Genomic DNA, 25,552 nt, shown 5'->3' with positions numbered 1-25,552 from the left:
ATGTTTACAAAAGCCTTCCTAAAAGAAACAGGGATGCTAGCTTGGGAAGTTCAGAATTTCAGGTGCTAAAGGGGCTTGGGCAATCAAACACTAGCAGGGTGAGCAAGGGTGTCGGCTTGGAAAATCAGCTACCCCAGCATTAGCGATTGCACAAAGAGCCCAGATACCCCTGTTGATGTCAAGCTAAAGAGAGGGTAGCTTACCCTCTAAGGGGTAAAGATGTTCCCAAGAGGGAACACAATTTGCCCTATAAATAAAACAAGTAATTAAAAATTGGGAAGGCTGAGTTTCTTTGTGATGGTTTTCTGAAAACTGAGGCAAGTTAGCCTTAGTCAGACTCAAATCAGATTTTTTTTTTCTTACCAAAGGTGAAAGGTTTAATTCTGAATTATTTCAATAAAACATTAAATGGCATTTCTCTGTCACTATATATACCCTCATAGGTGTGACCATTTTCTTGAGTGGATGAGGCTCACTAGACCAATACTTCTCAATCTTTTTAAATCAATGAAATATCTGCTCTTTTTTGAAAAAGGTGCAAAGCATTAAAAAAAAAGAATCTGCAGTGTTATCATAATGGTTTTCATGAACAGCGTTATCAACGTTGCATTTGCTCCTGTGCTAGTTTCATTTCTTTGCCTTTATTTTCTTGACTGCATGGGAATACGTGCATGTATTTCTCTGCAATCTGATTATCTATTTTCTAGTACCTTACAGATCTTCACTTCTGGTTTCTCTCCTGATTTGTATGGTATACTTTGGGTGTCACATAACTGAAAAAAAAAGTTTAAAATTAGGTATCTGAAGAGCAGTATTATGTGTGAGAGAGTCAGTGTAACCTTTCCACTCTCCTGCAAATAGTCAAGGCCAACTACTGGGTCCAGTTTGGGGCAGTGTACCTCTAGAAAGATGGGAAAAAAAACAAGGAAAGAATCCAGAAGAAAATAGTAAGAATTATCAGAGGTCTGGAAAACATGACCTAGGGGGGAAGGCTGAAAGAATTAGACTTGGGGTAGACCATTTTCCAAGAAGCAACCATTTCCAAGGTCTGCTGAGGATAGGAGAAGTAACTGAGATGCTAGGAAAAAGCTTTCTAGCTGTAAGGGCAGGTAAGCACTGAGACACATTGCTTAGGAAGCTGTGAAACAGCTCCAACATTGGAGATGAGCACCTCTGAGAAAGGCTATAGTTATAGCTGGTTCTTAACGAGGAGCAAGAGAATGAACTAGGCAGCCTCCTTGATAGGCTTTCCAGACAGAATTTTGTAGGTTGCTATAGCAGAGGGATATGTGGAGGATATTGTCCAGACAGGGAGAGTAGGTTTCTCAGATTCCCTTTAGACAATGGAAGGATGGTGCTTAATGAATAACTGGCTCAGAAGGAGGCATCTTAGGATATTTTAGCAAATTGAAATATAAAACATTATCTAGCAGGATGTCAGGTTATTTAACTTCTGTTGACAATATCTGAATTATACATTTCCACGTGTCTAATTTTTTGTTTAATGCATTTCCTTACTGGAAAAGAATTTGGGAATTTCCAATCTTCATTCTAGTTGGAGGTGTAAATGAAAATGTAGAAATGGTTGCATTTCCAATGGAGTGGAATTTCACATAGGTTTTTTTCAAAATGATTCTGATTCTTGTGTGGGGATGGTGGTTGTGGTGTTTTTTATTTCCTATATTTGTTCAGTTTGCCTAGAGATATCTTATTTGCTGATCAGTTTTATACTTTTCCTGTTAATGGTTGGGTATGCGAGATCTTACTCAACTGACAGTTTTTTCAGTGCAGTAATGTCACGCATCTGGAAGACAAATGTAGAGTCCAACGTGATTCACTTAGCTTATGGAGAAAGATTTTGAATGAAGACAGGCATATTGAAGTCTTTAATGATACAAATCATCCAAATGTAATTCTAACACAGTCTAGAAATAGAAGATGAGACTAGGGAACATTCCAAAGTTGGAATAAAGATAAAAGGCTCAAAATAGACCAGCATGGTATTAATGGACTTTTCACTGATTAGTTATGGCAAGATGGTGTTCACATGTGACTTATTTTTTTATATGAGTACAATTTATTTTTCTGGGAAGAAATGCAGTGCTTGACAAGAACTATTAATAGATGGCTGTGTTCTTACTCCAGGTAAGAATACATGGACAAATAATGCCATGCGGCAAGACAGTTGTCATATATATAGTGTAGACTTGAGGGGACTCTTCAGACTGCTGAATGATTAAGTTTCAAATATAGTTTCTGTCTATCACAATGGGTAAAATAAATTTTCTTCAGTGGATGAAAGCATGATCACCTTGTGGAGGATCGCCATTTTTGTGAAGGATTTCCAGTTTTGTAGGATACTTTATCCTCCCTTGCCACTCTGCTTTATGACCAAAGCAGACCAAGAAACTTCCCCTCTACTGCACAATGAAAATGATAACATTCACATGTGTGAAAAGCTGGAACTTATAAAGAGCACCAAAGCAATTTAAATGAAGTCTGTCATTATTCCTGGGCCTGATTGTACCACTCATACTAACACCAAGAAGACCAGAACCAGACCAGTGCTGTGAAGCAGGAAACAGCACAGCACTTTCATTAATACTGGCAACAAGGGGGTAGCATGTCAAATGTTTTCTGAAAAGATATGATTGAAGATCTGTATTTCTGCAGAATCTAACTTTAGGAAGAACATTGTAATTAAAGTTGGCTGAAAATAGATTATTTCCATGGAAAATCTCCTAAAACCTTCTAAGGAAGAGATCTGCAGGAATTTTCAGAAATCTTTGCTCAAGATGAGAGCTGAAGTCCAGCTAGAGAAGACAGAAGATAAAAACAAATTAGGATCTGGGAAACTGAATTTCATCTTTCAGAAAGTTCCATAAAAGCACTATAATAGGTGTTGGCCAAAATATTCCACTGTTCATATTTGTTTTTTGATGAAAATGATAATTTTCCCTAAAGGATAGAAACTATTCCTGAAAATATTAGGAGCTTAGTTGGAACTAGTATCATTAATTAAAAAAAAAAAAAAAAACCCTGTGCAGCTGTGGCTGGAACCAGTTACTATACATAGAAGAAATAAAAGGTTTAACTATTTTTGTACATTGATTTGAAACTAGTTAGCAACAGAATTCTTATTGGGCTGCTGTTTGGTTTAATTTGATAGAAGCGTTACCTATATAAGAAATTCGTACTTTAATTAGTCTTGTTCATCTGATGGAATTTTGAGAACTGTGTAATTGCACATAAAACTTGAAACAGAAATGAAAACATTGAAAATAATTGATTTTAAAGACAGCCATTGCCAGTACTTCTCTGTAGCTAGCATTTTTCTGCAACTGGTTATTCACCAATATGCTGAGATAAAGCTACACTTTCAGTGTTTCTATTCAGTGTAGTTTTCAAACACTTCTAGTGTTTGGAAAAGAGCACAGACTGGAATTAAAGTATTTTGGACAGTAATCAGAAAATAGAAAAATTTTCAGGCTAAGTAAAGATTAAACAGGTAGGTTTATTTTGTTGTACTGATTTGCAGCTGATCCATGTTAAGCAGCGTGTTAGAGTTTAAGAGCTTAAAAGGGCTCGTGCCCCCCAAAATGCCCTAAAGGACCCAGAAACCTGTTTTTGATGACCTCCTTAATGACATGTTTTGGTTTTTGTAATTTTTTTCTTGTTACGAGAAAAAGAATGGAAAATACACAGAAATGAAGGAGTTAAGAGCTTTGGCTCTAAATTAAACACTGAAATTTGCAAACAAAAATGACAAGTGCAAGCGAGCAGCTCCCATATGGCCTCGCTTGCTCCCTCCCTCTACCAGAGCAGTAATTACCTCCCATTGTAAGCAAATAAAATTCATTAATAAAAACCTGCAGATTCCAGTTCTAACAACTGTGTGCCAGATGTGCGCAGCTGTATGTCTGAAACTGCGAATCCATTTTGGGAGACAAAAGGCAAATGAATTTTGTTTTTAAGCAAATTCAGTCTTAAGCAGTCACGTCTGTCCTGCTACACAATTAATTAACTCCTGGGCCTGCAGTGGATGTGAATGGCACAGGAGTAACGTGCTGCCTTCTTCACAGGCATGAGTGCCATTGAAATAGGGATTTCTCTTACAGATTTTTTTGGTTTGGTGAATCTTTGGTGTTTTGGTGTTCCTGTAATTTCTATGATAAGAATGGACTTACAATACTTTTCAGTAATAGGCACTTCCCATCCTTAACTAGATGTGACATTTTATCTCTAAGAGTATTAGACTTACATATATGGCACTCATTTTACAAAGTGCCTGCATTAGCATCAGTGACTGGGTATAACATGAAGTAAAATTATCCAGTTCAATATAAACTGTGTTGTCTTTTCCGGACTAAAAAGTTTCAGAGCTCTGAATAAACCTCTGTCTTTCTCAAACTCTCATTTTTTTTCTCTCTTTTGAAAAAGATCAGAGAGGGTGTCTGAGCTTGGTGGGGGGGATGGGTAAAAAAATAAAGCTCTTCTATGGACTCTGAGAGAAGTAGCAGCTGTAGTAAGAAAAAGAAAATTGGCAACACAGACTGATTTTCAAGATTACTTTGGTGTACCTTCCTAGAAGCAGCTGTTGCAAGACTGGGGTTACTAAAGATGGAAATAAGTGCATACTGACAGCTACGATGCTAAGAAAGAAGAAGAATATCAACAACTGTGAATTGTTGTGAGGAGTAATTTGTAGCTAATGAGTTGAGACTTGCATAGAGCAATCTCAGTGGATGTGTCCCCTGCCCTTTGATGGATCCAACGAGACAAGAACCTGGCTGTTCTTACTAAGAATCTCTTTTTATTTCTAATACTTTTAGTCTCTAATGAAAAGTAGCCTTATCTATAGACTGCAAATGTGAAGGGGATGGAATTTTCATTAATTTCAACTTCTCTAGTAGGCAAAGAAATAGAAAGGTATATCTGTGATTGGAGGTGGTTTGGTGCTGCATGGTATATTTGCATACATTCATTCGAATAAAACCTGTGTGCTCATGGAGATTATATTTGAATTGGCTTTTATGCAGTTTCCTCTGATGTTTTTGGTTGCAGGAATGTTCACAGAAAGAGTATATATGACAAATACCCAAAGTTGGCTTTTATACAGGTGTGCAAGGCAAATTTGTCAGGAATACCTGGGCAAGTCTATGTGCATGGGAATCTGTTTCGTGACTAAATTCATTAGGCTATCTGCTGTTTATAAATGTTGTCGTTACCCAGTCAGAGAGTGGGTAAAATCAGAGTTCACCAATCACACAGTGAAACAGTAACTTATGAACTGTAGCTCCTCAAAAAATACTGATATTACTTGATAAATGTGAAAGAAGAGTTAAAAAAGAAAAAGTTGAAAATGAGATTTTCTAAAAATCCAATCTCATTTATAGACTGTTCATGGCCCGTGAAGAAGCTCTACTTGCGTGGAATAGAGTTTACCCATCTTTATGTGTATCACATGCACTTCTTTTTTTTCATCAAGTGCACTCCAGTGGCTGAATCCAACTTCTTAGCTGGTATTTTTGATACCGAGGCAGCATCATTTTGCAAGCCAAGGGCTGACTCCTCTCTAAGATTCCTTCAACTCTGAACAAATACCATTTTTCTCTTGATATAAAATATAATATATTTGTATTTATTATTTGTACTTAACAATCACAAAATTATTTTTAGTTCAAACACTGGTACACTTAGCTGGGAAAACAGATGAAAAAATAAATTTTTACTTTGGAAGTGTGGCCAAAATACCTCGGGAAAATTGCTATTCATCTTCCTCAAGTCTTTTCTTCCTCTTTAGGCTGAGCTCCCTGGTTGACTTCCATCTGCTGATCCAATCTCTCCTCTTGTTTGGGGGAAGCAGTTACACTGGGGGAAGTTTTAATCAGGATGAAAAGTGTATCTGGGTATGGCATGGACAGGTAGGGAAAATCCAGCTCCTAAGAAAAAATATAGCATCATTTCCATTCTGAAATATTTTGAGGTTTGAGTATTTGGTACTTGAGAAGAAAATTGAAATGATCCGATGTAGTCAACAGTTTTCATTGATAAAAGTCAGTTAGTAAAAACGAGTCCTAGTTTTTTTTCAGAAAAAAGCTTAGAGAGATTTACCAACCCTAACTAACTAACTAAATAATAATAAGTTAAATAGAGCAAATGGAAAGCCTTTATTACTTACAGCATTGTGAATCATGGTGTGTCCATAAATACGTATTTATAACAAGCAGATAACTGTGGCCACTTTATAATGTGTGCACTTCAGCTTCTGTGCAAATTAGATCAGAAGCTGGTATCCAGCAGAAGGAAATCAGATATTTGGTTGCCTTTTACAAAAGTCACTTATCCTGGGAGTGTTTCTGCTTGTGCCATCCACACTGCTGGGATGCATTAGCATGGCCAGTTGGAAACCAAAGGGAAGGTGACAGCTCCTGCCAAGTCTGGGAGGACTCTTGGTAAATCAGGGTCCCTGACTCCAGCTACCTTTGCTGTGCACTGTCAGAAAGAGAATACCGATGGGAACGTTCATGGGGGGAAATATTACATATATTGAATGTTGCATCCTTTCTTCCGCTCCCTCTTCCGTCAAATGGTAGTAAGACTAGAAAACCATCTTGAAAAGCATTAAAAAAGCACAGTGAAAAAGGAAAAGATATTATGCACTGCATAATGGATGTTTGTGTTGGACTGTTCTGCTTTTAGATTGTCCAGCTTCTGACTATCATCTTTAGAACATTTCCTTCTATTTGCAGTAATAAAATTATCAGCTACCTAATGAAATATGGTTCCCACAGCTTAGTAATTGGGATCTAGACATAGTGAAAAAGAAGCTATAGCAACAGGCAGCAAATATTGCTTAAAGTAACAAGGCAGCCTTGAGTCCTGTACCAGAGATGTGGAAAGCTGGAAGGAGTGTGCAAGCACGATAGAAGGGCAGCAAGGGGGGAGGTAGCAGGTGCCAGTAGGGCATCATTAAAGTCCAGCTTTTCCCCCTTTCTCCTTTTTCCCTTGTGACTTAAAGGGCTAAAAGCTTGATCCCTTATCCTTAGGTTGGCAAAATATCCTTGGCAAAATACAGTCATTTTTTGTCTACATTTACATTAAGGCTTGACTTTGCTTTGGTAACTACTGGCTGATTTCTTACTGAAACCTTAGTTTCTTTTTTTCTCACTTTATCATAGTTACTGAGCCATGATTAACTGAGTTATGATTCGCAAAGGAATTTAAGTGTCTAAAACCTATAGATTTCAGTGTGAGTTATGTACCTAAAGAGTAATAAACACTAAAAATTGTATATTAGTGGCAGGCTGCACAATAATCAGCAGCAGTCTAGAAGGAGATTTGGTGTCATTAGCAGTTTGTGTGTGTGCTGTAGGAGATATGATTAGCCTGATTCAGTCTCCAGCAAAAGAAATGAATCTTAAATGGCAGGTATTCTACCCTTCTGCCATGAGGTTTTCTTTGGTGTAAGTACCGTTTCACATACATACAAGCAGAAAACCTAAGTCTGATAGGGGATTAGTCATCTTCCTTTAGTGGCCTCCTTCTGGCTACTTTGCTGCCTGTTTTCCAGTATGTGGAAGCTGCATTACTGTTTTGAAAGCAGGCGGTGTGGATTGATTTCAGTACTACAGATTAGTTATGAACTATATGTATTTCATCTGATCAGAACAGTAAATGTGTTTAACATAAGTATGCTTAATAAAGGTGCAGTTTTATGAAAGTTTTGGGAAGCACCAAAATCACCAATAATAAATTTTTATTGGAACAGATAAATGTTTATGAAATAAATCTATTCAAATAAAGATATGATTGGAAGTTTAACATATGCTAAACTTACAGGTAAGGATTAAAAATTCCATCTTGTAAAGCTTATTTGACGAGGAAGTTTGTGTAACTCGTGGAAGGCATACCACTGGAGCACACTGAGTTAAAAGAAACAACAAAATGATATAAAATCAGACTATAAGGAAGACTCTAGGGAAAAAAAGATGCCCTTTGAGCCTCTTGCGCCATAAGCACTGGAAAGATAACATCAACTGCTTTCCCTGTGTATGTATATTTGCTTGGCTTACTTAATAGGCATATTCATCAATGCAGCAAGATTTGTGACCCCGGGATGTGTTTTTGATTGAAAATAGATGTCTGAATAATAAAGCCGTAATTTACATTTGAGAGTTATATCTGCACTCAACAGATAAAACCCAAACGGAGGAGGGAATAAAAGTTAGTACTGCCGTGGCTCAGTAACAAAGACTGAGGCTTTCAAACTGTCCAAATATGTTTCGTAGTGCAGTAAGAAATCCAGTCAACCTAGAGAAGAATCCATCTAGCGCAACTGCTAGGGCAACTGCACACATCCTCACTTAGATGTCTTGCATGGACTCTTTTATCGCATGCTAAAAATGGTGGGGATAAGAAGCGTACTTTTATTAAAGCAGTTGAAGAGGCTGATGAGGCCACTCTGTATCCCTGCAGGATTCTGTTAAGATCTAGCTGTATTTCAGTAAAATATCTTCCCTTCAGGTAGGCAGAAGCTAATGCAAAAGAAACTCAGGTAAGTTTACCGCCTACCTGTTTTGTTGTACATTAAAGCCAGAGGCATTTCAGAGAAAGAAGATCTAATTTCTATTTTACATTTACAAATCTGAGCAGATAAACTTTAAATTGTATGATCATGATGACTTTTTTTTTGCTTTGGATCCTGCTGACTGTGCAATAGGCTACTTCCAGAACACAAAAGATTCACTTCTTTTTCAGGCATGAATTTTCTAAAATGGAGATCATAACAAATCATTTATTACTTGTGTGGCTTACTTTACATTTGACATGACAAATTATGTTTGTTGGTATAGCAGTGGGCAAAAGACTATGAACAATAAGTAGATATTTCAGATAAATAAACATAGTTCTAACCTTCCCCTCTCTCCATAAACTTTCTGTTTCCATAAGGCTTATAACAGTTGGATAATTGTAGGGCAGATTTTATTACCAAACGAGAGATTGTGTCAAGGAAGAAGGGGTGTGATTTGCAGATCTCATCTCTTATCTCTTTGCCTTGCAGCATACTACAAATTGAGGCCTATTAGCCACATGAGTACACTTATCTCTCTTGCAGCCTTCTTTGAAAAATGGCTCTTCCTATTAGCTGCTACAGAGGGGCTGGCTGCAGGCCTCGTGTCAGATGATGATTTATGAGGCACGGGAGGTGCTGTGGAGGGTGTAGCAGTGTTTCAGACAACGGACAGCAGTTTCACCCTGGTCAGAGGATGAGCTCTATGAGGCTTCTTTCTTTTTATAGAGTAGATACATTAGTCTCCAGGTAATTTGCACATGTATATCATTTCTACATAGCGGATTTGCCTACTTAACACAGATTTACCTAGAGAAAAGAAGATTAGAATATGTATAAATTCTTTGAGAGCAAAATTTAAGTCTTTGTTGTACATTTACGTGTAGCATTTATAAATGCTACAGACTTATAGCATTGTCATACTGCTAAAATTTTGCTTTCTCCTTTCATGTGCTTCTTGAAGCACTGCTTATGAAAATAATTGTTATTAATTTATCTTGTATAATATATGCAAAGGCCAGTATCCTGTTGTGCTTAATACAAGTGAATGTGTCTGTGTATCCAGCATAACCTGTCTGTAATGCCGTTTGGATAAGAATATAAGGAGCAGGAGGTAGAGGAACCGTTCAAACTCACTTGGCTATCTGCATTAGGCTGCTTTAAAACCCACATGAACCTCACCCAGTATGGGGTTAGTAATACTGGAAAATGTGGTTATGAATGTTCAGGAGAACTTAAATGATGTTTTGGTGATTCACTAACTATTAGGCATGTACATTTCTTTTTGTAGATGGTGCTTTTTAAGTGTGGTTGAGTTTCTAATGTGACCTTCTAGGAAGGTTTAGGTAATGTGGTAGGGAAAAGTGAGAAAGTGTGCATCTCTACTACCCGTGTTGTATAATGACTGTTTTGTGGGATAAACCAAAGGGATTCAGTATGAGGCTGTGAATACATCTACCTCCCCATGCACAAAAACATAATACAAAAACATGGTTTGCTAAAATGTGCTTCTGTGGTTCTGAACACTTGTCATTCAGATGGCCCTAACTGCAAATCTGGTGTGCAGACTGGACACACTGCAACACTATTAGTAGGAGTTCACCAATATCTAGCTAAAAAGGAAGACGTTTCTTTCATAAATGGGTTTTTAATACATTGGAAAGACAATCTGAATTTGCTCCTTGCCTGAAAGTATCTTTTACTGCAGCAAAATTGCTTTATGGGGCTGTGACCTTTCTCAGGCTTACCTTTTGAGGACAGAAAATACTTTGAGTTTTCCTGCACATAAATCCCTAGAAAACCTTACACAGTAAAAAGCAATATGCTAAAAGCACAGTTAACTGCTGCTTCCTATCATTAAAGGCAGAGTCAGCACAAGGGCAATGTAGTCATTCCCTTCTGACATCTCATTATTTTGGCCCCCCTGCCACCTACTTAGTTTGTAATAGCTTGTCCCCTGTTCATCACTCCCACTGGGATGATCCCTGCTCAGGAATAAAAATCTGTAGGAATACAGACAAAATCATTTTATGATCCTTTTGCATTTGTCAGATTCTGAGGTTGGCAAAGGATGTATCAGCTGCCTATACCAGCTCTCTCTTGGCCTTTGCTGTAATCCAGAATATCTGGTGTATTCTCTAGCTTTCCCCCTTTCATCTCAGTCATTTCAAAGCCCAGCTTTTGGGGCACTGTTCCAATAAAAAGAAGCAGAGAAAACATTTGAATTGAAGCTGACGGCTTTTGGTGGTAATTAAACATGATGGAACTTGCCACTTTCTTTCTGCCACCTACTTTGCAAGTGTCTATGGGAAGGTGGATTTCACTCTCTGTTCCACCAGCATTAATCCAAAAGTGCTACTTTGGCGTTCATACTAGTTTGTATGGGAATAGAAAACAAGTCCTGAAATGGCCCTTCCTCATATACTTATTTGTCAAGAGAGAAGCATGCTTCCTCATGTGGTGGGTCTTCATCCTGGGGAGGTTCTGGGTTTTGAAGGAATCTGTGACTGCTGAAGTTCCTAGTGAGGCAGCTAGTTCATTGAGGCTAATGCTGGTGTACTGAAAGGAAATTTGTCTGTTCCAGATTTTGCCAATAAACATGTAATGATAATATTAAGTACAGATGAGGTATGTCCCTTTTCTTTGACCGGTCCATGACCTTTCAGAATTTAAACTGTATTTTAAATTAAAGCACTATCATAATCTGTACAACTCTGTAGAAATCAGTGACATCATTGAAAAAAGCAAAACAAAGAGGGAAATATAAAATGGTAATGGTACGTTACCAAGTAGCTTCCCTTATGGTTGATGACACTTTGTAATCTCTGCTGAAAAGGAAGTGGTGATCAGCTCTGCATCTGCAACCTCTCTCCCATTAAGAGCTTTTCACTGATAAGGCCTTTCAGTAGGTTCTCCCTTGTCAGAATCCAGGGTGGGCCTGGGAGCTACTTCTGTAATCTGTGCACGTTGTACAGCATTAGTTACTCACGTTGCAATCTTTTAAAGTTTGAGAAAACTGATCCAAAAGGTATGTTCAGTTACACTGTTGTGCCCTTTTAGTAGTTGAAAAACAGTCTTGGAAATGTCTGGGGGAAACACAGATACTGCTTTATTGAGCAATGTGCATAGCTATGCTAATCTTTACAAGAGGAAAAGAATTAAAACTCTCACAATGATGTAATATTGGTGATTTGGGAGATACAGCATGCATCATACCTTTTCTACAGGAATAAAGAAGCATTTAAGATTGATTCACTTATGTTTGGAGAGCTTGGGGTGACATTGGCGGAAGGTGCCGATTTGTAACTGTCGAGGTGGAAGAACTGAATGCCAGACAAGTAGTACTTCTGCATCAATGCCGTAATATTTTTTGTGTGTTATGAAAGGACTTCAGAAATCTCCTGAACAGAAAATCATTCATAATTTAATATGTCCTAGTTTTGTGCAACTTGAGCATTTTGCCATTTTCGTTCACTTTAAAAACGTCTAATAGCTGTAGATTTAATTTTTTTCATTAATGTATTCAACTCATACATCTGTTCACAACACAACAGATGATAAAAAAAGAAAAAAGAGAAATTCCTTATGCTATACATGGATCAGCAGGTAACTGGGATTCTGGTCAGTATGTTCTGAATAGTTATCCTTTGTTCTTCAAAAGGCCAAAGTATGTTTTTTGCTTTTTTTTTTTTTTTAATAAAATCAACTTAGCTTTCAAATGCTTATACTGACCGAATCAAACCTCTGTGGCAGTTTACTATCTCTGTGGGTGGCATATTCAAGGACATAGATGTGCAGATTTAAAGAAACCTTTTTTGACTTAACAGGATAGATGCAAAAGGAAAATTTCCAAATTACAGATTATGTTGCTAAAGGTCCCCTAAAGAATACCTTGAAAACAAAACTGCCTGTCTTCTGCAAGTCTGTCTATCTTAAACTCTGTGTTTTACTACACTTTGACATATCATAACCAAAAGCATTTTTGTTCTCTGCTACTTCTGTTGCATTTTCTCACACATCTCCTCATTGCTCCATCTTATTATTTTACCATACTAGTCCAGAAAGTAAGTTTTTGAGTCTTCTCTTGAATGACAAGGGCTGCATGATGCAATCTTGTGAAATAAATGCTCGCCAGTATCCAGATGCCTCGGCCATAGGCAGTGGTCTCAGAACAGATGCCTGTAAGGAGGGAAAGCATTAACGGGACAGAGCAGCCAAAATATGATGCTAGTGTGCAGCAAAGCAGCAAAAATCTAATAGGTATTAGGATTTCTCAGATCCTTCTACCATATGTGGGAGAAAGAATATATATAGAAAGAGGCAGTTTGCATGGTATTTTTTACAGCTCCTACTCCAACATCTGCCAAGATGTCTTCTCTACAATTTTCAAATCTTTTTCTCTCTGAATGTTTTTTTTTCCTAAAGTCCAGAACCATATCAACTCTTAAAAATACAAGTTTACATGAATTTATATTTTCCTGTGCTTTGGAAAAAGATATTTAAAATTATTTTAGGCAAGAAACAAAATTTCAAACTGTGGCCTCAGCTTTTAATCATCAGAAAGTCTAATCAAAATATTTAAAATTAAGATGTTTTAGTTTGAGCAATTTGAGTAATTAAATGGATATTGCTTTGAGCAATACAAAGGTATGACTAGTCTAACTTCTTGCCAACACCAGGATTATTGTCAGTTTGGATTTGGATGGACTTAAAAAATGAAGGTCATGTGATACCATTTAGTGGTTTTAATGTAATCTGAACTGTAACTACAAACTTGCATAACTTCTCTGTGGGTAAAGAGGTAGATGTGTTTAGATACTCATGGTCATATGAAAAGAATGCTGTCTGTGAAAATGTGTACTGTGCGCAAATGAAGAGGAGGAGGAAAAGGTAAAGTCTCTGTCTCTAAGGATTCTCTGACCAGATGACTAAAAAAAGGATTCCTGGCAGCTGATAAACAGACAGTCAAATGTTCTTGAAAGGAGTCATTGATTCTCTCTTTGGAACATGTGTACATATACGTACACCTCTCACCCCCATTTAGATGGATGAAAACCAGCCTATAGAGAATTTTCATAAAATCAGACAGTATAACACATCATAATTTCCATCTTTATTTGAAATCTGCTAAGAAACTGTTTTTTCCTTCCCCTTTTTATGACTGTGTTATATAATTCTGTCTTTCAAGTTAATTTATTTCATGTCTGCATTTATGAAGGATATTTTGGGTATGGCCAAATGTTATATTTAGGGAGCTAATTTAGTAATTTGATCAAGCGAGATGGCCAAAACATGCTTCTCACATACTGCAAATTGGGGATTATTATGGAGTATCATTAAGGAGATCATTATCCTTAAAACCATCTGGATAATGTTTGGCATCAGTAAAAATGGAAGACGAGTTCATGGGATGTTCAAGAAGAGATATAAATTATTGTGAGTCACAATTTTAAACTAACATTTTCAATACAGGACCAATGCCAGCTGCATTAGTCCATATTGTACAATTCTGACTATTGTGTGGGAAACATCAGAGGACTCGGTAGAAGACACGGAATAGTGTGAAGTTTAACAGGGTGAGTTATAAACAAAGATGCTATAGTGTGCCATAGCACAGAAGAAGACAGTAAGGGAGCAACATATAACTTATTGCACAGGGTATCATAGTATGCAAGCCAGTACTCTTTTTGACTGGAGATAATTTGAACCGGAGAGCATTGATTTGAGGTTATATCAATGATCTTTTTTTTTTTTTTTCCTACCCCAAGGCCCCATGCTTGAGATTAGCCTATAATGTTACTAAGTGAATCTAACATGGATGAATACTTTGCCAACAGCATTGGACCCACAAGAGTTGTTTCACTTTTCTGGATTGCTTTGCACCTCTTCCTTCTTTTGTCCCTAGTAGCGTAAGTGGGAAGTGTGGTTAGCCTGCAACGCCTGGGGTAGCCCCCTAATGCAGGGTGCCCAGCTGCTTAGTTACAGCAACTGAACACTCCTGCTGGAGCACTACAAATGCAAGCACCAGGAAACAGGAACTGGCTCAGAGTATTATCCGTAGATGGAGATGACTGGGAAAAAACCCAATGAAATAGTCTGCTTCCTACTTATTTCTTATATCAGAAGAAACCCCTAACAGCATCACATGCAAGACAAGAGCTGGAGACAGGTGTAGCTGTGCCAGGTATCGCTGCTAAAAGACGAGACCAAGATGAGCTGATCTGTCAGCAGCAACTGCCATAGGAGGTCTGACCATAGGGAAGGCAGTCAGTTAGACTGCAGAGCTGAGGGGGTGAGTATCCATGGCTTTCCGGTGGCTCTATTGAAAAGTCAATGGTACTGATTATATTCTGGGTTCCTGCCTAAGGCAGGGCCCAACTAAAGATGATGTTTCAGGGGCAGGCCAGAATCTTTATGGAGCTGGTGCCAGGGGATAATTGCTGAGATCCTGATTACAGGCTGATCTCCCTGAATTACGGATTTGCTGCAGTGCAAGGATTGTCTCCAGACGTGGGCTGATGCATAAAAACACAGTGATGTGAGCAATTGCTATGTGAGCAGCTGGCAGACCACCAGCAGCTGGTATTAGGAAGGACTGGGGGTACACTGAAAGCTCAAGATTGTAGCCCAGACATGTGGTATAAGGCAACTGTGTTCCAAGTGAACGTTACTATTCTCACAACAAATCAGTGGCTGAGGATGATCCTAAAATGCTTTTGTATGTTAAACACGGTTGTCCAGACGAAGCCCTGTCGTGTGTGCTTGACCTGACTGGGATTGGGGCACCTGATAAATATGTATGCTAGGCTCACCTACTGTACCATTTTTTGAAGAGATTGTGCTTTCGCCTTGAGGTGGGAAGGTGGTGGATGAAGAGATCCAAACCCACAAAGTCCAGGGCATGTGTGGTATGTTACAAGACTGCCCTTATACATGTTTTGATAATGAGGATTTGCTCAAAACAGAGATGTAACTTGCACTAGTTGACAGTATTGGTTCTTCTCAATGAACAAAGAGTTTTGATGTCAAAGTCTCAGCATGAACAAAAACAGCTCAACAGGGGGAAATGATTCAGAAGATTCATACAGACTATATATGTGTGTGATAACATTAAACTGCATCCAGTGGTGTCTACTGACACCCAAACAGTTCTATACTTCCTTAACCATGAAATTACTGTAAAACATCATCTTAGGATACAGCGGGGGAATACATAAACGGCTGCTTGATTTTTTGCATTATTTATTTTAAGCCTGAATACAGTTCTGAGTTCTGAGTATTGTTCGGAGAACAGTTCATTCCTCTAATGATGCAGCTCTGTTTATAGTAGTGTCTAAGAAAACATGGAGGGATGACTATGCTACTAGGGGAGTATATTCCTGTGTGACTCTTCTGACAGATAAAAGGAAAAGAGCTCAGGGAAGAGTAACTAGGGAAAAAATCTATTACAGGAGCAAGCCTGAGCGTAGAGGAGGCTCAAAACATCAACGATCTGCCGTTAGGGCAGGAGCTATTGTGTCTTGCTGGGGACTTTGACTTAGAACAAGAATCAATGTCTTAAAGTGGATTTTAGAGAGGGAAGGAGGGATATGTATCCCAATCGGTCGGACTGTTGCCTACCTTTGTTACACAGAAAGGACTGCTTTGTTTCTGAAGGACTTCCAAATCAGAGAAACCACCATGCAACTACTAGTGCCTCTTCTTGGCATCCTCACCAAAATTAACTCTGAAGTTGTCCTGGCAGGGCTTCTGCGAAACAAACAGAGGGGCCAGGAGCTTACTAGCACTTACTAGCACCAGAAGGAACTGGCTTGCTGCTCCAGTACGGGATGTCCACGAAAGCTGTCTCTGACCTTGAGTGAGTAGTAGTTACCTATCAAAGGGATCAGCTCCCACAAATACTGCAGGCAATGGATGTCTGTGCCAGATGCGCTGCCTGTAGACCTGATTTACTAGATCAGGACCAATGAATTTTTTTAGGGTAATCTCCTACTTCTGCTTCTCCTACTTCTGTTCTTCTTGGTGACTCCACCAGGGGATACACTCACTTCATGATGGTTTTAGACGCTGGAAGGGATGTGACCATTTTGTATGTTTTAGACTTCGCAAGTTCATTTTAGTTTATTCAAAGTTTGCTCACTTGAAACACACTGTATCCTACCATACTAATACGCAATAATGAGTAGTTGGTAAGTAGACTGCAAGAAAACAATTGACTAGATTTGCTGGTCTGCTGAGTGGCATTAAACTAACAGGAACCAGCTCATAGAAAAATCGCTCAATAAAGGGGAAATATCCAGTGACAGAAAGCTGTTCCTCTGACTCTGGTATAAGAAAAAGGAAAAGGTTCATCAGGACAGCTGGTGGAAGAAGCCAGAGGACAGGAACAAGGCCAAGTTCAACAAATAAAGGTCTATATGTTTAAGCTTATCAGTTCTGCTCTAGAGATGAGCAAAGTTTAATGTCTCTGTCTTATCTCCCAGACAGTCCACTATCCTTTTTTTCTGAAAGGAGCACAGTAAAATTGTTCAGAAGATTTAGTTAAATTATCTTAGCATAGCAGTCATCATCTCTGGGGTATCTATTAGCCTAGCAGCAGCATAGTTCAGCTCCACCATACTGGTGTCACCATGTTTCTTGTTAATTTCTGTATGTTTGTTTAAAACACGCAGTGGAAGTTGCTGCTCAGTTGATGAGGCAGTAGTTTGCTTTAGTATGAGAACCCAAAATTTCATTCTCATTTTTAATCTCTTTTCTTTCTGCCTTGTTTACAAGAGTTAGTGTCTTGGGGTCGGCTTTTGTGCCTGTGAAAATTGCTAAGCCTTTTTTTATCCAGTGAAGTCCTGGGGGGCTGCTGAAAGTATAGTCCATAGTCACTGACCTTCAAAGAATGTGCTTTGTCTGAAAACAGCATTGCATCAAGGGAAAAGGTTTCTGGAGTCTACAATGACTTTAGTTCATTACCATCAATATCAGTTTGTAATTTATGTGCTGAATTTGTGCAAACAGCTTAAAAGAAAATTGCTTTGATCAGCATGGTCTAATGCACTGTTCTGCTGTGTCTTGGTTAGTCATTTACAGAAAAGTGGAAGGGCCATAGATACCCCAACACATTTACTTTCAAGTGCTCAGTAGTTCACAAAACAGGAAAAATACTCAGTTTTTATTTGGTGCAAAGCATTGACAAAGATCCGCTTCAGTTGATGTTTCTGTTCCAGATGCCTTGGTCTTGTAATGGAAGGCATTGGTTTAGTCCTTGATTTTTAAATTCTAAATCCTAATAATAATCTGATCATCTTTCAGGATCTTAGTTATCCCTTACAAATTACAAGATTCAATTGTCAGCCTCTTATGAGTCTTAATCCCTTCTTCATATCCTCAGAGATTTATTTTCACATGTAGTTTAATAATCCTCCAAGACCTGCCTTACAGTGATATAATAATTTTATAAAGCCTGAACATATTAAACTTCAGAATGAGTCACTGGCAAAAGTAAGGCTACTTTCTGATTACCTTCCCTTTAACAGCACTCACTCCTTTCAAATAAAGTGAATTTATTCCAGTAGTCTTCTGAATTTCCAGAGAGCTTCACTTCTGTTCAAACCTACATCTGACTGTTGCATGCTTACACCTTGATTCATTTTAAAATCTGTTTATTCTGGGTGCCATGTTTATTTCTTAAATACTTTGGGATGAAGTACTTGACAGAAATCTGCTTTATTAAGATCTCCTATTCAAGGAAATAAAAACTGCCTTTTACTGCCATGTATTAATGCTATTAATGATTTAATCATGTTATTAATAATTTAGTTGACAAATTAGATCCAATCCCATGACCTTACTGTTTCAACCACATACCAGTCAGTGAACAAATTCTGTTATCCAAAAGAGTTTATATCTTCTTAACTTCAGTTATTCATAAGATTTTGAGAAACATACAGTTTCACACCCTCATTTTCTAAAACAATGTAAGGAAGGTGTCAGAGGCTCTCAAAACCCCTTCTGAGATGACAAGGCTTGAGAGCATTGAAGGACTGGTGGGTTCACAGAGCAAAATTCAAGATGATGCCATCAGAACACCTTGTTGGTTTAAAGGCTTTGCATCAGTGACTTACATTCCACTGTTAAGGCTTCAATGAATAGTGTCACTAGACTGGTCCTGTCATTGCTGTGATGGGTTACTGGAGCTCGACTACATGCTAGCAAATGCATTTCTGTCCAAGGAAGGGAGAAGTGGTTTTTTTCCATAAAGATGCATTTAAAGCAACATTAAATGGCATCACGACCACTTTTGCTCAAAAGCAACATTTCAGCAGTGTGACAAAGGACTTGCATCAGCAAGCAGTTCAGAGCAGATTACATAGTATGTAGTCAGTCTCCTGTATGGTACAATACACATTCCCGTTATGTTCAAGTGTAATGAATGCCCTAATATACGGTTGCAAAAATTCTGAGGCTTGGTGAGCTCTACTGAAGATACTGCTTCCCAACAGATTATGAATGACAAGGTTAGTTTGCTCCATTTGTCCAAGAAAGACTCAAGAGTTCCCCGAAGTCTTAATGAAATTTACTTAAAATTTCTCTAAGACTAGGAGAGTTGTTTCATGTACATTAGAAATTTGGGGAGGCTGGGAATATACTGAGAACTTCTTTCCTTGTTTTAGTTCCCAATCTAGAGAGATGCATCAAAGAAAAAGTGAACTCATTTGCCATGAACATAGAGTTTGGGCACTACATGAAGTCAGCTTATAGATAATATATGTCTCACCAAAATGAAGCAAGTCACTTCTTTACTGTGGGTTGCATGACAGGAATAACTGAAACCCTTTGAAATAACGTTTTCCAGAGTCCACTCCTGAATGGAACACCTGTGTAAGACTAAACTTATCTTAGCTTCTCTGCTTATACTTTTTTCCCTTTCACCAGTTCCTCCTAGGAAATTACTTGCTAACACTAATGGAAAAGGATGAACTTTAGGCACTTAAATGAAAAAACATTGCAGAGAATATTGGAATTCCCTTGTGTTTACGGATTACAATGCAGCCTGATAATTTATCAACTATTATCATTTAACTACCAGGATATAAAGTCAGCCAGAGTTTTCTATCACTTGGATGCATATATGTAATATTTAATCAGTATGGCAAGGAAAGCTGAATTTTATTTACCCAAATAGTAGAAATTAAGAGAGTTTTCATGAAAACTTTGAATTAAACAAAATCTTATATCAGAGTGACTAGACAAAGAAGAAAAGCTTTAGACAATACATTAATACAACTGCTAATAGAGTGTTATTAGGATACATCTTTGAGGGAGCTTTTGAGATGGCATGGAAATACATGACTGATTAGACATATTTTGTTCACAGGGAAAAACACATTCCATAGTTATATAGAACACTGATGCTGACAAAATTATTCAAATTTTGGGATACTTTGGGAAGGTGTTACCTCTTCAGGGAGTAAACATTGAAATTAGCCAAGCAAGAAGGGGCTGTTGTAAATAAATTAATGCAGGTATGTAAGAGTGTTTTTAAAAAGGCTACAGGAAGACCTTGTGGGAAGTTTCATATGAGAAAAAAGTGTCATTACCACTCAATTTTTGTGAACAAGGGGCAGAGTTTAGGTTGTGCATTCAACCTTAGTTGTGCTGTTTCTTGATTTTGAGTGCCTCAGTATGCATCTTTAATACATAAGAATGAACATTTTCCTCTAGCAGAGGATATCAGGGAAAATGCACAGGGTCGTGCTGCATATTGCTTATGCTGGAGGGCATCCAGACGGCAAACTGCTGTGCACTCCTATCACAGTGTAATTGCAATTTAATTGTTTCTGTACAAGCAATTTAACTTTTAGCCAGAGTGTTACTTTCTGGCCTACTAAGCAGCTCCACAGAATCTGTTTTACAGCACTGTTCTGACCTTAGAACTAAGGCAAAATGATTTCTGATCTACACAGGTGGCTAATTTCTCTTCTTTCACATGCATGCTGCTATAGCCAGGCCACTTTGTTCCGAAGCAGAAGTAAAGATTGTCTCCATCAGTGAGCATAAAAACTGTCTCCTCTGCAAAGAATTCCTTCATTAGTAGCTGCTTAGGGAGATACGTATTTTTCACGAATAAGTATTTACTTTTAATATTGCCTAATGCTTCTGTGAATAATGCCTGCTTTATAGAGTCTCAGCTATGAATTTAACAGTAAAGCTGGGTGCGCTGGGGAAATGTGCTGTGTGAGTAAGTTCACTCTTATTTTTGTTTTGAAAAGAGCTCAGAATTAGAGGGGATTAGGTGACGCAATGGATTAGCACATTTTTCTTTCTCCTTCTTAGAAAATAAGCCTTAGGTTCACCTCACACACATAAATATTCTTATTTAGACTGAGCTCATATGCTCGTAAATGTTTATGAGTGTGACACATTAACACAAATAACCCTAATTTTGCAAAGCTTTCCCTTAAATTTGTGAGGGAGGTGAGGGGAGCAAATCAACCACAGTTCGTAGGCGGACGCGAACAAAAATAAAGGCCATGAGATTAATAGAAACCATCTTCCTGCCTCAGCAGAAGTAAGATAGATCTGTGTGATCCCTACAGAGAACCAACTGCATAGAGCTCACCTGGAACAAAAAAAGAAACAAGTTTGTGAGACTCTTCACACCTTCCAGGGTTTCTGGCTTAGCATCCAGAGAGTGCCCAACCTCTGAAGTTCGCTGGTGATCTCATGCCACGTTTCACCCCTTTTGCAGCAGGACTGCAGGGCTCGGGGTGCTGCTCTGAGGAGATACTGGAGGTAGCACTAAACGACCAGCCATAGGGGGGTCAAATTCACAGTTTCTCTTTTCACTCAGACAAACTGTAAGCACTTTACACAGCGGCAAGTTAGGAGGCTATTGCCTACCGACTGAGGCGTTAGTTACCAGCTGCAGGCTGGGACGGTGGCCTCCACACGCTCCCATGTGCCATCCACGCGCTGACATGGCGGAGCTGGCTGGCTCTCCGGACATATCGCCCCGGCTGTCCCTGCGTCGGGGGGCTGCTGCTGCTGAAAACCTGCCGGCCGGCAGCCATTGCTAAGGGCTGACGGTGTCGGGATTTAGATTTAGAGTTTGCCTTTTTAGTCTTAGAAGGTTGCTAGCTGAATGCAGAACTGAGCATGGAGGATGATTTTTCTCACAGTTTGTGTCTTTTTGTGAGAACATGTGCGTGTCAGGAGAAGGACTGCTGAGCCTGGTCGCAGGGCCTGGGCACGGCTGTGCTGCGAGTACTGACCAGCCTGAGTACCAGCCTGCCTCCCTCCTGGTGCATAGGAGAGAGGGCTGTGGGAATGGTAAAGGATAGATGCATGGTGCAACAAGGCTCTACTGTAAATGGTTTTCCTATATCCTGTAAATGGTTCCTTAAAGAATTTCTTTTGGTTTGTTGAGCAGAGCAGCTTCTCCTCAGCTATGGTTTGTGCAAGGACTGAGCAGATGGGATTTGGACAGTTGCAAAGGAGCTGACAGCTCCTCCACTCCTCTAATCCCAAATCAAGTTTATGATTTTTGCTGAGTGTTTGACTTGAGCGAAATTCATGGCTGTAATTTTATTTCGGGCACCCTCATTTGCATTTATTTTATTTGGAAGCTATAGCAGCTCTGTGAGCTAAGCCTGACAGTACAGTGCCAAGCCTGCAAAGGTTCACAGGTTTAACCTTCAAGTCCCACAGAAATAATAGTACAAAGTGTGTGCATAAAGTATGCGAGGAAGCATGATTTTGTGTTATTGTACTGTCATGTTTTTCAGTTAGGCAGATATTAGTTTAAGCATCTGGTGACTAGTTCCAGCTGGTGTAAATTAACTAAAAAGGTGTGGTAAATAAGAGATAAAATAAAATGAATTTGCTCCTTAAAGATACCAAACCCTTGATTTACACAAAAGTCTTACAGAATCTTCAGCAGATGGATATGGATTGAGTCCATATTTTTAAAATTATTAAGATTTCCTGGAAAAATGATGAAGATCATTCTGCTGTACTTGCAGTAAATTACATCATGTTAGTAGGTTAGAAATCACTTTGTGTGTGGTGTGGTAAAAGGTAAAAATTGATATTCGTCATTGAAAAAACAGCAACTGATAGATGTTGACAACTTTTTCTAAAGTCAGCTAAGAAAAGACCAGGGTACCAAAGGGGGAAAAAAAAGTCCCCCTATCAAAGCCCTTGTGTATATCTGCGATGAATTCCTTGTCATCTACATTCTCGTATCTGTAAGCCTTGCAGCCAGGGACCCCTGTTCAGGTCCCATGTGCCTCTACTTTGAAAGGGTTCCTCTCATAACCAGGCTTCTGCCAGGGTGCAGGTGTGTAGAATAATAAGGGGCCTTTGCAGTATAATTTCAGTGGAAGAACAGTTCTGCTACAACTGTTTTAAAATGAGTGAAGTATTGTATTTGCAAAGCGGCATCCAACAAATCCTTACAGTTAAATTCAACACAGATAATTATACCAAGGAAATAAAGCCAGTGTTCAGAATCCAGTGTTAGAATACACCTTACTACGTAATTATTGACTTTGTAGTTTCCAGTCTAGGTCATAGAAGCTGCGTGGTGTTGTTTAACGTGACAGACCTATGGGACCTCAATATTTCAACCAGTGTGATCCTGTCATAGTGCTGGCTTGCCTGTAATCCAGTAGATAATTACACAAAACCAGTTTATGACCCTGCGCAGCACAAACAGGAACAAATCAGAACAGGACAGAAGTGGGCCATTGCCTAAAAAACCCACACAGAATCTCTTTTCTTTCTATAATTTCATAAAGAAAGGTGAACAGATGATCAAAGGGCCTACATACATATTTGGGTTAACACTGAAGGAAAAGCTCCCTAGGGAGAGAGGGATAGAGTATTTCCATGTTGTTACCAGGGAGAGCTGAACCAAATGTGTTTCCGTCTGAGAGCTTGTTCAGTGGTCTGTGACTGCTCAGGCCATCTGCTACGGATGAGTTGTGTAGTCCAGGCAGTGGATGCAAGGTTAGTGCTTCTAAATGGTTCTGGGTTGCAACCAATACTCTTATCCCCCAAGGAGAATAAGATGGCACAAAGGTAAGCTTTCTCACAGTGTCTCCCAGCATGTCTTCATCATTAGTCAGAGGGGAAAATGAACTGGCCCCTGCTGAATAAACGTGACACTTGCACATTGTTAAACTTCGGAGCATGAATAGCTGTTTCCCAATGAAATATTTTCTTGATCAGCATTGGCTGGTCAGAGCCTAGACATCAAGAAGGTAATAGTGAGCAGGCACAGAGGCCTGACAAATCCAGGTTGTGACAAACAAGTTTTTTGGTCAAGCCGTTTTTACATAGAAAGCCCTGTCTCATTTAAACAAAGCCTCCGAACTGGCATTGATTGCAAGAGAGACAGCATGGCACTGGGAAAGAGGCAGTTTATCAAATGGTGATGTCTGAAATTTTTAAAGCTTTTTAAGTTGAAACCAAGACTTTGAATGCCATTAGAAAGCGATCAGTACCGCAGAGCGTAGAGTGGTGGTGGTGTGTGCTTTCGGCACGGCACGCTTGTACGCAGAGGAGAGCGTTGCTGTTCTAGCTTCACACTCTGAATGGCCTCAGTGTGTATAACCTCACGGCATGCAGAGTGCATTACAGTAATCTAACTAGGAAGTGCCAGAGGACATTTAAAATCTTTTCCTGTCCTCCTTTAAACAAGAAAGAGTGCTATATTTGTCTACGTACACAGGCTATAGATTTTAAAATAGCTGAGTTCCTTCCTGGGCAAAAGCAAAAAAAAGGTACAACAGATTTATTGGTTAACCAGCAGATTTTTCTTCTCTTTGTCATTCTCTTACTAGCTATATGTCTGTTCTCTGTACAGGATGGTATAGTAAGTGCTTTTGGTGTACATATAAATAGATTAGCTTTTGCATAAAGGCCTGAATATGTAAAACTCTTTGCTAGACACTTGTTCAAGCAACTATTGGTGATATAAATGTTCAAAGAAAATTGAACAGAAAAGGACAGAAATATGCTAAAATCAAGAGTCAGATTTAGCTAGCATGTCCATGAATATTTTTTCCTCTATGTCCTCTTCCTTTTCAGAAGCTCTGGGCTGAGGTTTTATTCCTCTACTGGCTTGACCAGATGGCCATAAAATGTCCTTACAATATTTGAAGGCTGCCAATTAGATCTGCAGGGACAAGTTTGCATCCTTGTTTTTTAACTTCAGTATGAGATGGCTGCTCAGCTGAAATAGCAGTCATCTTTTGGATGACTAGAGCAAAGCAGATCTTTCTGTGTGTGGCAGTACAGGCAGATGACTCAGAAAGAAAAAAAGGAAACTGGAAATTCCAGAGAACGCTGCTTTTTTCATACTTTGAGCTCAAGCATTCTGCCCTGTTTGGTTTTAGTGTTTGTCTGTCAGATGCTTCTGACATTACTGTGGACATATTTTACCTTACATCTTCATTAATAAAAGAAAAAGCAAACTGAGGAAGGAAAAGGTGAAGTTATTTCTCACATCCAAAATATAGACTCTCTCTGAAAGATATAGCATATAACCCATAACTACAGTCTGCCATCTCTGAGCTTTCATACACAAGACCATTTTTTCCCTGTGACTCACAAAATTACCAGGAGGTAAAGAAAAAAGTGATGCTAACTTGAACTGAGCTTTCTGAGCCAAAAATTGCAATCTAATAAATACATCTGCTGAGCCACATTGGTACTCCTTGACGTTGCATAATGCTTGCAATAATCACTTAACGAAGAGGATATACTAGTCTGCTTATTACTAATGGCTTGTGTGTGTTTGTATGTGCAAGTGTTGCACAGGTTAATTGTTGATTTTAAAGTATTTGAGTTATTCTTCTTCTATGACTACCCATTAGGTGTTTAATGTTTTACAAACACATAATTGAATTTCCCCTCTTGTTTACTTATTCAACTTTCAATGTCACCAAGAGGAATTCTCCATTAAATTGCTTTAGTTATACT

The 25,552-nt window shown here is 38.7% G+C and overlaps 2 long non-coding RNA genes across 6 annotated transcripts in view; one reads left to right on the top strand and one right to left on the bottom strand.

The window, feature by feature from the left end:
* Positions 1–25,552, top strand: part of LOC112980264 (uncharacterized) — a 490,489-nt gene that overhangs the window by 225,615 nt on the left and 239,322 nt on the right. The window lies entirely within an intron of this gene.
* Positions 12,563–25,552, bottom strand: part of LOC135325061 (uncharacterized) — a 41,131-nt gene continuing 28,141 nt past the window's right edge. Inside the window, exon 3 of the long non-coding RNA XR_010386283.1 lies at positions 12,563–12,751. This is a non-coding gene — a long non-coding RNA (uncharacterized LOC135325061). The remainder of the gene's footprint in view (positions 12,752–25,552) is intronic.

Source organism: Dromaius novaehollandiae, chromosome Z (assembly GCF_036370855.1).
Source record: "Dromaius novaehollandiae isolate bDroNov1 chromosome Z, bDroNov1.hap1, whole genome shotgun sequence".
NCBI classification, from domain to species: domain Eukaryota; kingdom Metazoa; phylum Chordata; class Aves; order Casuariiformes; family Dromaiidae; genus Dromaius; species Dromaius novaehollandiae.
Note: the sequence above shows the minus strand (reverse complement) of the source record. Positions and strands in the feature narration are given on the sequence as shown.